At 45.4% G+C, this 10,790-nt stretch overlaps 1 long non-coding RNA gene across 1 annotated transcript; it reads left to right on the top strand.

Annotated features, from left to right (window-relative positions):
* The first annotated feature begins 931 nt into the window (after positions 1 to 931).
* On the top strand, positions 932 to 3,985 carry LOC109499265. The gene is made up of 3 exons (XR_002156535.3): positions 932 to 1,027; positions 1,566 to 1,668; positions 3,500 to 3,985. It is a non-coding gene; the product is annotated as an uncharacterized LOC109499265 (long non-coding RNA).
* The last annotated feature ends 6,805 nt before the right edge of the window (positions 3,986 to 10,790 follow it).

Genomic DNA, 10,790 nt, shown 5'->3' with positions numbered 1-10,790 from the left:
TACTCACAGAAGGTGAGAGACACATGCAAATTACCCAGCTAGGAAGTCTACGGCAGGGGCAGGAAACCACTATCTCCCCAGCCTAAATTCCTCGCTTTTTCCAACTCCAGTGAACTCTTGAGACCAGCGAGCTTCCTCATCTGAGGGACGTGTTAATAACAGAGAGGTGAGGATTCCGTAGGTCCGCAAGAGGCCCAATTATCCGCGTTCTCACAGTCATACCCAGGGATTCTGATTCAAGCAAAACTCAGATCACCCCCCGAGGACAATGACTTCACACCAACTGGGGAAGTCAGACAGGAGCACTGCCTGCCTACAGGTCTCCCTGGGAATCTGCTTCCTGCAGAGACAACAGACATCCTCTTGCCTTGGAAAGACTGATTTGGTTGGAAAGAGGAGCTCATTTATGGCATCCAACCAAATTTGGAAGCAATGTAACGAGCGTGACGTCCGAGGCCAGGAATGCAGCCCTGCTGGAAGGCTGCAGGGCTAGCAGGGCGTGGGTGGGTGGGGCAGCTTGCGAGGACCGCCTCCACGCTGCTCACATCACATCATGTTATTATGATGGATGCTCCTCGGTGCCAGTGCCCTGCCATGTGATCATCACATTATAGTTCACAGCCCCACAATCTTAAGGGATGGTCACTTGGGTCCTTCAGTTGGCAGATGCCCTAGATAAACACCCCCCCCTGGTAACCACATAGCAGCTGGGAGGGGTGGTTAACCCTGGGCTCCTGGACTCCAGAGGTAATCAGCTGCAGCCACCAAGTGGGACGCTGAAGGGGAATACAATGAATCCCTGCTGACCGATGAGCTGAGCCCAGCTCAATAGACTGAGGACAACTGAGGTGGTGAGAAGAACACTGAGCTAAGAGCCGACCTGACCATTAACTGATGGCAGGAGCCTCAGCAAGTCAGGACCCCGTTCTGGGTCACAGTGTCTTCATGAGTAGAATACTTTCAGCCCTGGTTTTCTGGAAGTCCTTAATTTTGCTATAGGGAAAAGGCACTTGTTCAGCTCAACATGGTAAGTTGAAATCTACCCCTGGCTCTCTTCTCACTACATCCTTCACTCCTGGAAGACCGGTCCACTCCCCAGAAAGCATTTGAGTTTCTTTCATCCCAAATGCACTACCTCCCTCTCTTTGCGGGGCTACTGGACCTGTATCACAGAATCAAGAGGGTCTGACTCAGGAAGGGAAAGGAAATGGACATATCCCAACAGCAGGAGTTTGTAGCTTTTTTAGCCATCGGCTTGAGTCAGTACCACCACCTTCCAGACTCTTGTGTTTTTCTATTGTAATTATTAAATTCTGGAAGATGGAGAGTCCCACAGGCCCTGGTGGAGTTGGATGCCTACTCCTGGCTCAGTCAGGTGCAGCCAGGGGGGCAGGGTCACTAAACAGCAACATGGCCAGTTACACTCCACTGCCTGTGAGAGGACATACCCAGAGAAGGGGGCAGCCCCACCAGGGCTGGACACAATGATACTTCCTGGGGGACCTGAGCCTCTCCTGTCCTTTCAGCTCATTTCCAATGTCTGCTGATGTTCTGTCCTTTCCTAGGCCCCCATGTCAAACACTGAGCGCTGAATTGCTTCAAGATGCAAACCGCATAGCTGAACTGTACCAAGAGCGCCAGACTCGATTCTCCACGATGCACCTACTGGTAGGATAATGTCGTTCATTCTATCCCCAGGGGTCAGCCCTCACTTAGAGCTCATGAACTCTGGAGATGGGTACAACACTGGCTGATCCACCCAGCAGAAAGCCATCCCACTGCCCTCTTCCAGAAATCCTGTAGAGGAAGCTTCCTGTAATGTTTATGATAGTGCAAAGATCTGTGCCGGGCCCCGGGGACAAAGATAAGGCCATACCTCCAAATCCCTACTTTCAAGAGAGCTATCAGAAGAGAGACCAGGAGACAGGCAACAACACAAGAAAAGAGCCCCACATGCTTTCCTACACCCAATACAGGAAGTTGAAGTCAGGAGAGACTCAGATAAGCATTTCCAGGGAAGGCGGTGCTTTCCTAAATTGTGTCTGAGAGGAGTAGAGGCTATGCAGAAGGAAGGGTGGCAGAGAGTATGGGCAGGAGGAATAGGACGTGAAAAGACTCAGAGGCAGTCCACCACTCAGCAAAGACAAGGCATTCCTTGCCTTGTGTAAGGCAAGGAATCCAGCGAGGATGAGGCTGGAGGGCTCGGCAAGGGCTGGACTGAGTTAGGCTGAGTCAAGCAGGCTGAAATCTGCGAGGCGTGGAGAGAGGATGGGAGTGGGAGACAGAGGCAGAAGCCAGCAGGGAGGTGCCTGCATCCTCCAGACGACAGACGATACAGATACGCTGCAAGGTACGATTCAAGCTAAGATCTAAGAGACAAGAAGGAGCCAATCGCAGAAAGATCAGAAAGAAGAGTATTCTAGCAAGAGAAACAAACAGTGTGAAGTCCCTGAGGAGGAAACATAAATAGCTTGTTGGAGGAATAGAAAGTGAGCTAGCGAGGGGCTGAAGACAGTAAGGGCAGTAAGGTCTGAGACGCAGGCAGATGAAAGTCACCCTGGAAACGTGGGGAAGGTGGTGTTTGAGTTTTCTTCACAGGGAAGAAGTGTTTTAAACGAGCAACTCACATGATACTAGTAATACTTATGTTTACAACTTCTCCTTCTTGTGCAGACAGGGGCCTGAGGGGAAGCAACCATCGAAACAGAGAGAGCAAATGGGGGTCTACTTACGCACTCCAGGCCAGGAAGAAGACAGCGGTCAAGGTGTAGACTGCCATGGGCAGACTGGTCCAAAGTTTTGGAGGCAGAGGCATTTCCTGAGGTGGAAAGACTGGCAAACAAATGAGGTTATCTTTGGGGGAGATAGAGGCATTCCAGAAACTCAATGGCTCCCTTTCGAATGTGTTATGTTTGAGGTGCATTTTAGAGATCTAAGTCGAGCTGTCAAGTAGCAGGTGGTTATAGAGGTTTCCCTTTGTGGCTGGAGACATACACCCGAGTGTCATTAGCATATACATGGCATTTAGAAACGTGGATGGGCCTGGACTAGATAAAGAAAGAGAAGAAAAGGCGACCTGGGGCCAAATCTTGTGGCATCCACCATTTTAAGATAGAGAAGAGGAGGAGAAAAGCGAGGACCAATATCACCTGTGAGATGGGAGGAAAGAAAGGATATGGTTTTAGGGAAGCCAGAGGAGGGTGGGGGTGGGGGTGGGAGGCATCTTAAGAATGAAAAGGTGGCCAAGTCTGGCTACTTTGCAGAGAGGACAGGAAAATGAGGACTGGGAAATAACCGTTGGATTCAGATCCCTAGCCCCTAGGATCACAACTGCCACATAGTAGATGCTTAATAAATATGAGGTGAATTAATTGACTGAAGAATCTAACCCAAGGATGACAAGAGCAGAACATTTTTGGCTTCCAGGGTACCACTCTTATCCTCCTTCCTCTTTGACAGACATTAATAATCAATTCCTTTTTCTTTTTCTTTAATCCAGACCCAGCTTTGGAGTCCTTCTGCTCTAGGCAGACCCTGTCAAGTAACTGGAACTGTCATGCAAATTGAAGCATATGTGCCATTCCTGGCATTAACTGTAAAGTCAGGGCGGGACTTCCTTTCACTTATTCAACAATGGAGGCACCAGGAACTACCTGCAAAGGGCACTGCAGAGGGAATTTGTGCTTATGCGAGGATGAGTCAGGTGACCGCTAAGACCCCTTGAAGAGTCCGTGGTTCAGATGACGGTTCTCCCTGCTCCAAGCATGCGGCCACCCAAGACACAGAGAGAAAAATCCAGCCCAGCTGGATACGTGTGAACTAAATCTTTCTGAAAACGTCTCCTATGCATTTCTTTCCCCCTTATCTTTATTGGCCTCCTGAAATGCCTTATCTGCAAAGGCATGATTCTGTCCTCAATCTCTGTCTATGAACACAATTACCATTTCTGCTTCTTCCACAAGGTAAAAATGAATCATGAAACGCAAGACATGAACTTACCTTGTCCACTCAGCCATAGGCAGACTGGCTTCATCTCCAAATGATGCACTCCCCCACAAAAAATCACAGCAGACGGTTTTATTCTTCAGCCCAAAGCACTTAGCATTGCGGGGAGACATCTGCTGCAGACAAATCTTGGGTCTTTGGAGCTTTAATACTCTAAAATTTATTCCTCTCCACCACCTGGAGGCTCAGGGGTCCATTTGTGGACTTTTCCACCTAATGCTGCCTTGCAAGCTAATGGGCAGTTGGTTCGCAGGCATGTAAGTTGCAGCTCATCTGTTAAAACCCCTACATCCGTATTGCAGCAGGAAGGGGAGAGAATTAACCATCAGCTTCTTGTCTTACCTTTGTTAACTGCTTCAACAAACAAATACTAAGCGCCAGATTCGATGCTGTTTTCTAGAGTAGGATCTAGAGGTATAATAAGGAGTAAGAAATAGTTTCTTTTACAACCTAGGGTTCATGAATGGGCTTCAGAAGGTCTATGTATCTTTCTGAAGTGATGGGCAAAATGTCCTGTGTGTGTGTGTGTGTGTGCATATATATATATATATATATATATATATATATATATATGTCTCCTGAGCGGTCTCTAATTTTCATGGGTTTATGAATTCAAAATCGTTAGAGATCAATGGGAATCTAAAGGTTGCTCTCACGCCCCCCTTTCCTTCATCCCCAGTCACATCAGACCAATCTCCAAGGTTCACCAGTTTTTCTCTTGAATTGCTCGAGATCTAACCCCTTCTCTCCATGCCCCCCCAACTTACCCCAAGCTGCCCTAAGCCAGTGACTGACTGAAAACAGCCTCCTCCTCGTAGTCTCCCTGGGCATCCACACCCTCCTCCAATCTGCTCCGAATGCAGGCCAGCCACGTGTTTTCAGATCTGTAATCCTATCACTTCAGTCCCTTGCTCAAAACCTCCTCGTGGCTCCCACCGAGCTTCAGTGGCAGGCAATACACTTTCACATCATCATTGCCAACCACAACAACATCATGTTTGCTGTTCTCTTGGCTCCTTGGACTCCAGCCTTATCAAAGGTTTCCCATGTCTTCTCATTCCCCATCTGCGGTTCCGCCACCGGGTTGGTGTGCTTCTGTGTTCTCTGCCCAAAAGGCTTCTCCTCTCTTCCTTCTCCAGGCTGTATCACAGTTATCACTTCTCCTGGCCATCTCCTTGGCCTCCCTGACCAGAACAAACATCCTGCTATAAAATCCCCTAGGTCCATAAACTTCCTCATAGCCTTTGCCCAAGCAAGAATTATGCAGGCCTTGCATGACCCATTGATTCATCTCTATCCTTCAGCAAACCCGACTATTGTTCATTGTGTTCCCAGTGCTTCTCGGAACACTGGGCACAGGGCAGGCAAGGGCTTGATGAAAGCTCAGTGAATGAACGAATGAAGGATCAAGTAGCTGAATGAATAAGCAACCTGGTAAATGCTATAATAAAATAGTGCATGAAGTAGTGATAAGGCACAAGGTGGGGGGGGGGCATCTTTTCAGTAGGTCGGGGCAGGAACCATGTCTCATTCATCTTCGGCATCCAGTCCAGATTCATCAGCTGTATAGATGAGCAACGTTCGCGGAACGCAAGCACGGAGAAGGGACTCTGCCTGGGAGAGTGAGTGGGGGCTCCCAGAGGAGTCAGCAATTAACATCAGTCACAAAGAGAAACCAAAAGTATCAGATCAAAGGGAAAAAGCAGTAGCAAAGGGCATTTCCCACTGACAAAGCAAGTACAAGGGCAGGAAGCCACAAAAACACACACAAAAAAGAGCGAAAGTTCTGTGGAGCAAAAGGAGGGAAGTGAGATACAGGTAGAGATGCGCTTCTGATCCTCCCCGCGGGAGGAAAGGACTCCTTGCCTCAGCTACAGGGGGGTGCTGAGGAAACACACCTCCGGCTGCCGGCTGCCTAGGGGTGGTCTCTGCCCTGGATTGGACAGGCCTCTCCGACAGGACTATGTGGTGGCGGTGCTGTAAAGAGACGAAGAGTCCCGCCAGGAAGACGTTGGATCCTTCCAGAAAGGAGACAAGTGAGGTCCAAGCTAGAGGAGTGGTTCATGGCGAGGAAGGGTAGTGTTTAGAAATTCAAGAGGAAAAGTCAGTAGCCCCTCGTGACACATTGACTATGGGGCCAAGTAAGGTACGAGTGAAGAATGACACTGAGGGGGTATGTTAGTCCCCAGGGGGGTGGGGAGACACTGATAGCTTGGGGAAAAACAGCATAGTTAACAATACTGTATTATGTACTTTAACACTTGCTAAAAGGATAGATCTGATGTTAAGTGTTCTTATCACGCCAAGAATAATCATAATCATAACACAGAGAGAGGGTAGGAGGAAACCCTCTGGAGGGCTGGATGCTTATTGCATAGACCGTGATGATAGTTTCATGGGTGTATATTTATCTCCAGACTATCCAATTGTATACATTAGGTATGTACAGCTTTTTCTATGTCAATTATACCTCAATAAAGTGGCTCTAAATATATATATACAGCAACCTGGAAGAGGAGCCTTCCCTCCCAAAGCCTTTTTCAAGGCACTCCCAGGCAGTGGAGAATGAAAATGCTAACTGGAATGTTCCAACAGCATTAAAATACACAATAGAACAGCCACATTTTACATGAAAAGAGTTGTCATCAAAGTTTTTATCTGTTTGTTATGCTTGTGGGCCCTTTTGCTTCATAGATCAGACATTAAGTGGCTAAAGAACATTCTCACGTCAAACAGACAAGTCTTCAAAAAGAGAAGCACAAAGGTGTGAGTCTACAAAAAGGAAGGCCACGTTAATGCTGAGTGAGGAAGAACATGGCAGGAAGATTCTCCGTTCAACAAATATTTATTAAGCGCCTTCTATATGCCAAGCACTGTGCTGGGAATACAATGATGAGTAAAACCCCACAGACTGTATGTCAGGAAGAAAGCACATAACTGGGGAAATTGAACATAAATAAATTATGTGTTGCTGGGTCCAGGGTGGCCCGGCCTATCGGTTTAGTCCAAATATCCTCCTGTTGGGTATTTGTTGCTCTGTGTTAATTTTGAACTGGAATTGCTTTTCATGTTTTTCCTCATTCATCATGATATAGTAGCAATAGTAGGCAGATATACCAGTCGGGATCAGAACGCTTACGGATGGTGTGACCTTGAACGAATTACACGTCTTTCCAGTGGGGACAATTATACCAATGTCCCAGGGGGCACTTTAGCATGCACTGAGGTGCTTCGTACGATAGTTACACTGCTACGGTGACATATCATATAAACATTTATCTTATGTGAATTCAACTGTACCAAATGGAAGTGAGAAGGAGTGAAGGAAATGATAATGCGAAGATGTGACCAGCACTGACTACGTAATTTGTGGGGCCTAGAGGAAAATAAAATTGAGAGGCCCCTTGTTCAAAAATTATTAAGATTTTCAAGATGGTAACAGCAGAGCATGGGAGCCTTCCAGCAGGAGACTCTCGTAACTACACAGGATGCACACCGAGGAAGCCAGGCCTGGGTATGGGCCCATTCCCATTCTCTCAGGGGTTCTGGGTTCTGATATATTTCTAACGCAATGAGCATGTTGTTCTATGATAAATATGATTGCAAAGTTCAAATATATGTTTATCTACCTGTTCTTTTGTTTACGTAGTCCACTAACCAGAAGCAATCTCATTGTCGGCATAAAACCATCGAGGCTATCCTGTTTAAATCTTCAAGGGTGGATTTTAATCTATTTTCCCCCTTTATACACTGACTTTCTAAAGCCTGCAGAAGGTGAAAGACCATAGCTGTCACTCATCTCGGGACTTCTAGAACAGAGGCCAACCTTGAGCCAGGGTCCTGATTGCCTGCTTTACATACACAATCTCACGTTCAACCCTCAGCAACCCTATAAGGTAAAATTACCATCTTCATTTGGGAGAGGAGGAGGAAGCTTAGACTCAGAACAGGCAAGAGATTTGCTCAAGTTACCCAGAAAATAAGTGAGATTTGCTCAAGTTACCCAGAAAAAAAAAAAATCCCAGGTCTGGGATTCAGATTTGGGCCTTTGGATCTCAGGGTCCAGTCTCTTTCAATGGTAACATAAGACTTGTTCCTTCCAACTCTCTTTTTTCTACAAACCTTGCCCCAAACCTTTGAAATGAAAAATTATTTGGTAAACAGCAAATATACTTCTCTGCATCTTGAGAGCAGAGAATGGCTCACCAATTCAGTTTGGGCACCTAAGGTGGGAGGCAGAGCCACAGGAGAGCCCGAGAGTCTGACTTGTACTTCCAGAGCTCTGATGGCCAGATGGTGAAATCTCAGGCCTGACGTCACTGATCTCCAGCCACCCAAATGCAAGCCCACGTGGAGAGAATGGTATAAGGAGGAGAAATAATAAGGGTCATTTTAGAATGAATGATAGATGTAATTAATGTTATTGACAATGAAAAGTCTCAGTTGCTGAGAGACAAATGAGTCAGCAGTGAGCTTGATGTTGAAACTACATGCTGTTTGGTGTTGCTCAGTACCGAAAAAAAAAAAAAAAGCAATTTCTTGATCAATGCATATAAAATTCGGGGTTGTAAACATCAAGCAAAAAAGAAAAAAAGCAGCCTGTGTGTTATATCTCCAGCGCGTACATGTGCGTATGTAAACGTGCACACACACACACACACACTGCTATTCTTATGCATAATTCTGGGCTTGTCATTCCCCTTTAAGGGTTTTTCTTGTCTTCTCTTAGCATGAAGGCCTTTTATAACCCAACCCCAGGTTCCCTGCCTGTGATCACCCTCCCTGGTCCCTACACGAAATCTCCAAATCCCGCTGTTCATTTCAGAAGCACCTCCACCTGGACATGAATCCTGCCCTGGTCTCCAAATCAGAAATGCAAGTCATAAATCGGCATGATTCGTTTGCATAATAGTGAGAAGTTCACTGCGTTTCCCAATTTCAGTCCAGAATGTCCCTCTTCCACCTCGCCATCTGGCAGCATGTCATCTCCACATGGAGTTGATCACTCCCTCCTTCCAGTGTCATCAGCACCCAGTTCATACATCGATCAGTTACAGGTAAATCCTTCCAGCTCCCTCATAAGCTCAGAAAGTATTTGATACATGACTGTATACCTGGGAGTATATGCCTCACTGATTCATGGGATTCTTGAGAGTAGTATCACCCTTATATAGCTCGTTTTCATGCCCTTCTCTGTGCTTGGCATATTGTCTTGAACAAAGTAGGTGCTCAATAAATATTAAAGAGATGTATTTGCATTCATCAACATTGCTGTTAATGATCACAGATTTGTCACATTCTACACAACATTTGGTGCCTCTTGAAAACAGAGGCAAACTGATTATTTGATAACACAAAGATCTTACCAGACTGCGGGAGCAGGGTGAGGAAAATATGTTCTGGACTAACACAGATGCTACTGTGTCAAATTATTTAAAAATTAAAAATTGTGTAGGATGCGTAACTGATAGAGCATCCAACGTGAGAGGACAACTTAACTCCTGTTAAAAAAGGATTATCTGGCTCATTTTGGTAGAGGCATTCGTCTCGATCTTGGGAAATTCATGCTGATAGTAATAATAGGACTGACCGTGTGCCAGATGCTTGTTAAGCCCTTTAGAATATCATCACATTAGGCCCTCTTGATAGGCCTGTGAGAAAATCATTATTATATCATTCCCATTCCGTACTCCTATTTGGAGATCACACTTCAGAGAAGTACAGAATTTGCCCAAAGTTGCAGAACTACCATATGGGAGAGCTGGATGCAAATTGAGGTCTGTTGCTCCAGAGCCCGTGCTCTAAGTTAGTCTTCCCTAGTCTAGTCTGCTAGTCTGCAGGTAAAAGAAGGATATTAGGTGATGTTTTTCATTGAACCATAGAGGGATCAACTATCAAAGACTCTAATATCATTTTACAAAGAATAAAACAGATCCAGGGAGCTAAAGGAAGCTAGGGTCTTAGAATCACATGACTGAAAATCTTAGGACTTTGAAATCCACCCAAGCACCCTTACATCCAACTGCTGACTTAACATGTGCTTTTTTGTAACAGCTTTATGGAGATATGATTCAGAAACTATGCAGTTCACCCAACATAATCAAATTTTAGAATATTTTTGTCACCCCGAGAAGAAATTCTGTTCCCACTTACAGTGGATCCACATCCCATTGCCAGCTCCAGTCCTAGACAACCACTGATTTGTCTGTATGGATTTGCCTATTCAGAACATTTAGTATAAATGGACTCATCCAATATGTGGTGTTAGGTGGACACAAAAATATATATTTTTAAAAGATCCTTTTGAATATCTTGAAGTCACCTTAAACTCATATGTGGCAGAAATTGGTAGCAGCAGTAGGAATGGTTGAAGGGGAGTACATTTCTTCATTTGACCTTTATTAACTCCCAAATGAGCTACTCCCAAGTAAACATAAAATCTAAGTTAGAATAACAAGCTTGATGTTTGCTATGGATTAAATGTACTCCTCCTTCCAAAATTCATATGTTGGTGTTCTAAACCCCAGTACCTTAGAAAATGAGGGTCTATACAGAAGTAATAAAATTAAAATGAGGTCATTAGAATGAGCTCTCATCCAATATAAATGATGTCCTCATAAGAAAGAGAAATTTGAAAGCAGACACACATAGGAAGACTGACATGGGAAGACTGTAGTTATGATACTATAAGCCAAGGAACCACCTACCAGAAAAGTCTGGAAATGATTCTCCTTCAGAGCTGTGCAAAAGAACCAAGCCAGCCAACACCTTGAATTCAGACTTCT

This window comes from Felis catus, chromosome B1 (genome assembly GCF_018350175.1).
Source record: "Felis catus isolate Fca126 chromosome B1, F.catus_Fca126_mat1.0, whole genome shotgun sequence".
Classification (NCBI taxonomy): domain Eukaryota; kingdom Metazoa; phylum Chordata; class Mammalia; order Carnivora; family Felidae; genus Felis; species Felis catus.
Note: the sequence above shows the minus strand (reverse complement) of the source record. Positions and strands in the feature narration are given on the sequence as shown.